The sequence below is a fragment of the Canis aureus genome, chromosome 26 (genome assembly GCF_053574225.1).
Source record: "Canis aureus isolate CA01 chromosome 26, VMU_Caureus_v.1.0, whole genome shotgun sequence".
NCBI classification, from domain to species: Eukaryota; Metazoa; Chordata; class Mammalia; order Carnivora; family Canidae; genus Canis; species Canis aureus.
In genome coordinates, this window is record NC_135636.1 from 17,817,501 (window position 1) to 17,823,500 (window position 6,000).

A 6,000-nucleotide genomic window follows, 5' to 3' on the forward strand; every position below is an offset into this window, starting at 1 on the left:
TGCCCATGAGCTGGGTATAGAAGATTATAAGCCACACTTCTTATATACAACTTCTTCTAAGGCAAGAGGGATTAATAAATAAATGAGGAGGAGGACGTGGAGGTGTGGATGGAGGTTATAATTCTCCAGAGAAGCACTTAGATGCTCCGAGGAGTAACATGAGAGAGATAGAGAGAGAGAGAGAAGATAAATTTTGAATCTAGGGGACATTTGAGCAGGTTTCTAATCCAGAGAATGAGGGAATGATGAGAGTAAGCTTAACATGCAGAAGGACACTAGGAAAACACAATTGATGGAGGGAGAAGGGGGAATGGTAGGAGGAGAGAATGGTGCATTATTCTAGAAATTCCTTTGGTGGAGCATGAAAATGAGGGAAGCCAAAATCAGTGATTTTGAACTTAATAAAGTTGGACATCAGGTTATCTTCAAAGAAGAGAGGGTGAGGATGGAGGCCCAAGAGAGTGGAAAGTTTGGCATAGGATCTATGAGGAATGTCTATAAAGATTGTGCTAGATTTTAATCCATCAAGTAAAAAGTGCTTATAGAGCATCTAGTCTATGCCCAATGGTACCTTAGATATTATATTTTCACTTTCCAAAGTGCTGGTGGTTACTACTAACTTGGCAATGTCAGCAAAAGTTATAAAATGTGTTCTCTATTCCATAATAGAAGTGACTAATAAAAATAAGGAGTAATTTGGATTTAGGTCTTTAAGGCACTCCATTTGCTTTCTCTTTCCAGTTTAAGACCAAAGCACTGACAGCTCCATTTGAGCATTTTTTAAGTCAACATTATTTATAGCACTCTTTCACTGTAACCTATATTTCATATGTTTGGCTCTGAATCCATCTTAGCTTTTCATCACAACTTTCTAAGAATCATGTGTGGCTTTACACTTAATAAATTACTGTCTCATAAAAAAAGATAAAGTTATGGGTGTGGAGGGTTACAGAAACTACCATTTTACCTTGAAGTTTGAATAATTATAAACTCAAAACATGGCAATGAAAGAAGACTGAGAAATGGGCCAGTAATTGAAAAGAACAAAAGCATCAGGATGGAGAAAATGCACAGAGAAATGCATTTTGACATCTTAAAGGAGGGAATTCAAGGGCAGCAGACACTGTCCATGTTCCTCTGGTTTCCATTCAACCTTTCTTATGCCAACACAAGCTGATGTCTTATTGAGAAAGCCTGAGGTTTCCTCTGGATTCCAGAGCATTATTGACTAAAGCACAGGACAGGCCATAAGTGCCATGAATTAATGCTGTAGGACTGTCCTTCAACCAATAATGGATAGAGCTTGACACGTAAATTCCAGATTCCTCATCCTCCAGATAGGACAAATCAGAGGCATGGATCCCCGCAGGAGGAACCTCAGATGCCCATAGTGCTAACCTGTTCCTCAGTAATGTATTTCTTTCCTCACCTTTCTTATTTTCTTCTTCCTTACTCATTTTCCATATTTGCTTTCCCAACACAATAACTTGCATTCAAATCCTTGCTTCTGGTAGAATTGAGCCTAACACAGAGAGTGCAACCAAATTCCTCTGCAGAAGAGGAAAAAAATAGAATACCTCAACATAGCCTCTACCTTCCCTGTTAAATCTAGTCCACATCCACTAAAATCACCATCTATCTACCCAATTCCCCAAAATAGGAACCTAAAAAGTATCTTTGAAAATTCCTCCTCCTCATAACTTCTATTCAAATCATCAAATTCTGTAGGTTTATATCATAAATCTCTTTCAAATTCACTTGTCTCCATCTTAGTTCTCACAGCCTGAGGCCCAGCTACCTCATTTCCCACTTAGACTTTTGTACCAGCTTCCTAACTGGTCTGTGTCCTCCAATCTGTGGTCCTCCTCCAGTCCATTCTCCACTTACATCCCTAGGTGAACTTCTCAAAGATAAATCTGATTTTTCACATCCCACACACTGCTTATAACTCCTCAATGGCTACTAAAGACTGTTTATAATCCCTGTGTTCATATGTGAAATCTTAATGCCCAATGTGCTAATATTTGGAAGTAGGGTCTTTGGGAGGTGATTAGGTTATGAAGATGGAGTCCTCATGAATGGAATTAGTGCCCTTATAAAAGAGACCCCAGAGAGCTCCTTCATCTCTTCTACCATGTTGGACACAGTGAGAAGACAGCTGTCTATTTTTACTAGTAAGTGCATCTCACTAGATACCAAACTTGCCAGTCCCTTGATCTTGGACTTCCTATGTTCCAGAACTATGAGAAATAAATTTCTGTTGTTTTTAAGCCTCTTAGTTTATGGTATTTGATTACAGCAGCCTGAGCTGAGTAAGGCAATGGATTTTCATCTCTCTTGCATTACAGTTAGCACTCCTGCAAGATTTTACATGATCTGAACTCTCCCCCATCTCCCCCATCTCCCACATCTCTGGTCTCACCTTAAAGCATACTCATCTTGTTTTCAATTTTCCAGCCACTCAAACTTCCTCTCTTTTTCAGAAGTTTTTATTTTAATTCCAGCTAGTCAACATACAGTGTTATATTAGTTTCAGGTGTACAATATAGTGATCCAGCAGTTCATTATAATGTCCAGCAGTACATTACCTGGTGCTCATGATGACAGTTGCATCCTTAATCCTCATCATCTATTTCACCCATCCCACCATCCAGCCTTACATTCAATCCTCCAAATGTCTTTCTCCCTTGCGCCATGGGATGTTTTTAATTACAGTTTTGTCTTCCTAGAAAAATCCTCTGCAATCTTCTCCTCACCTAACCTCTTGCCTAGTTAATGCCTATCCTTCTTCAGATTTCAGATCCAAAGTCATTTTCTCTAAAATTTTCCCAAACATGCCTTATTAGATTCAATCTCTCTATTATAGACTGTTCTAGAACTATGTAATTCACTTTTCCCTATTTTAGTTTTTATATTTATAACACTGGTTGTTTGATGAAAGTTGGTCTTGCTTATGCTCTATCCTCTACAATGCCAACAATTGGGTCTTTTTTGGATCAATTTTCTATTTCTAGTTCCTAGTAAAACTGCTCATTTTGCAGAATAAATGAAAGAAGAGATGAGTCAAGGATATATGTGTGATGACTTTGCATATATCACTGTAGAAGTAGATGTGTTTTTGTGGGAATAAGGAGCATAGCTTTTGAAGGAACAGAAAAGGACACATAAGAAGGAATCTTGAGTTTAGCCTTCATCTAAGAAAGAGTTGCCTTTTTGCCCTAATAGCAGAAAAATTAGCAGAAACATGTAGTAAATCAAGTCTGCTTACGCCTCTGACTTTCTCCAGCAAAATGATAATAAGATAAAAATAAAGCAGATTATTTACTACTAAGGATGGTGCATGTAGCAAATTAGAAGCCTGAGGGTGTATAGGATGTTGAGAGATGATCATTCTTGTATGGGTCATTAAGGCATCCTCAAGGTGTCTTATTTTCTCTTTCCCCCTTCCAGAGAAGAGATCTCTCCTTGGCATAAAATTGTCCTCAATGTATGTTTTCAGAATTGCTCTATATTAACAGGAGAACGTTTTGTTGAACATGGAAGCATTTTTCTGGGAAGACCTGGAGATAATGAAACCATCTCCAGAGGCTTCACAAAATTGAATGACCTAATAAAAACTCTTCATTTCTATAGAGTGGATGGAAGACCAGGGAGAAACTATTGTGGAGAAGAGAGACCCTGGCAGTGGATGGTCCAGAGGGGTGAAATGTGGAGGGGACCAGCAAAAAAGTATGAACAAAATATACAACCTAATGTCCACCTCAGATGGATCCTGGAGCTGATTAGTGAGTGACTTGATGAGAAAAATTCAGTTTTTTACCGAGCTTCAGCCTCTGTGGTGTTTTGTTTTGTTTTGTTTGTGAACACCTAATAATGCCTTTTTTTTTTTAAACGCCATTATCCCATGCCTCTCTGTACTTGAAATTTAGGGACAAAACCAGGGGGCTACATGAATCTTTACAATTTTGTCAAATATGTAAACAAAATCAAATGTGGCCCTTGTACAGCCTGGGAAGGCAGCTTCAAATGAAAGATTAAGGGCCTTGATGAAATGAATGGGGATCTAATATGGACATAAGCTTCTTGGGAGAAGGGGACTTACAGTAGATAAAGAGGTTCTTTCTGTACGACTTGGAGAGAACTAATTTGGAGACCTCAGGAAAACTGCAGTAGGCTGAAACCTGTTTGGTAAGTCTAGAATGTAAGGTGAAGACAGAAGTCAAGGAAACAGGAACAAAGTGACTAATATTAAAGATGATGAAGGTAAAAGCAGATGTTAATGCTGATGAGGATTTGGGAAGGGAGATAATCACAAATAGATGAGGCCAATTTAATTTAACATATGATTTAATAACACGTTATATGTTACTAACACATATTAGTATATGAGAACTAATGTACAAATGAGAAAGTTCATTTGCTTTATTTGGCATAATTCACTTAAGCAAATAATTATTGCCTCTCATGAACATACATTTATTTTCAAGGTGCCTACAAATGAGCCTTTAATGAATTGCTTCAGAACCTTTTCAGACACCAAAGTCATGCTGGCTGGTCTCTCCTTATTTTCCAAATTTAAAAAAGGAAAGAACTGAGAATATTTAAGAAATGTTCTCTCCTGGAATGGAGAATGCACAACCATAACAGATCCTAAGCTAAACCATAAGAAAAAAATGATCTTCCACGTCTCCAGTACTGTTATTCTTAAAAAGAACACTAGTGATGGGTTACAAGAGAGAGAACAGCTCGTTGTCATGTGGTACATAACTCCATCTGCTGTCCTTTAGCGAACGTCCAGATGGATTCCATTTCTGGTCTCTGGAAAGGCGAGGCCAATCAATATAAAAAAGCTGCCTTTGATTATCCATCACAAATTACCCAAGGAGAATCACAATTTTTTGGTTTTTACCCATCATTCTTGTCAATAGGCTCACGGTTTTATTTTTACCCATGAAATACGCTTCTGAATTTATGAACAATAGCAATCCCAACCTTCTGTTTTTCCTGGCGTTTCTTTCTTATGGTGACCAGGAAGTCTGGCTTGAAAATGTCTCTTTCTTGTCAATATCTTTCACTCAGTTTTCTGAGGGACTATTTATGCTTTCAGGAAGTATGGGGCATTAAAAGGTTTATATTACTATGGTTTAAAAAGTACTTCAGATTCAGGAGTCAAATAAATAGCTTGAACTGAAATATCATTCTAATGAGAAATGAGACCTACTGAAGCAGATTTATGTTTGAGAATTTTCCCCCATATACTCATTGTACTTATGTCATCTCCTTTTCACACAGATTAAGTGGTATGACCATCGCTATAACGTGTTGCTGGTATCAAAAAAGGATTCTCTGTAAGATACTAACACACACACACACAAGCATGCGCGCTCCTTGGAATAGGTCCATGCTGTTTGCAGACTATATTTTGATTGAACGTATACATTTTTAAGTTAATAAGTTTTTGACCTAAGTATGAATTCAGGAGTCGTCTAAGGAAAACTGGTTTTCTCTTAAGTCTAAATAATCACTGGTTTAAGCTGCAACTTTCTGCTAGAAGTTATTTATGCTTTAAATTTTTAAGAATCCACACTTCCTATTTTTGAATTTGTGAGGGTGAGAGTGAGAGTTGTCCTGAATATCTCTTTCCCCACTTCTTCAGTAGTAAAGCTTCCATTTCAGTTGGGCATGTGGCCACTTGGAATAAAGGTCCTTTTCCCAGCCTCCCTTGCAACTAGCTCTGGTCATATGGTCGAGTTCTTGGCAATGGGACATAAGCAGATGTAGGATGTGCAACTTCTAGGAAGTGCACTGCATCTCTTTTATAAACCTTCCTCCTTTCTTTAGGCAGCAGTGAGAGACTGGAGTGGCTAAAGTGCCAACTGCCATGGAAGACAGATAACTTTGGGAATAGAAGCCATGCCTAACAGAGCAGCAAGATAGCAATCGCTCGAATCTCTCACTTTAACCCTGGGTTGACAGACTTCTTGAATCAGACATCTTGAA

The 6,000-nt window shown here is 38.2% G+C and overlaps 1 long non-coding RNA gene across 2 annotated transcripts in view; it reads left to right on the plus strand.

Moving 5' to 3' along the window:
* Positions 1–6,000, plus strand: part of LOC144297949 (uncharacterized) — a 114,220-nt gene extending 108,220 nt beyond the window's left edge. The window contains exons 11-12 of one of the 2 annotated variants that reach the window (XR_013364896.1): positions 3,634–3,785; positions 5,842–6,000. This is a non-coding gene — a long non-coding RNA (uncharacterized LOC144297949). The remainder of the gene's footprint in view (positions 1–3,633; positions 3,786–5,841) is intronic. The other variant, XR_013364898.1, reaches the window with a different exon arrangement.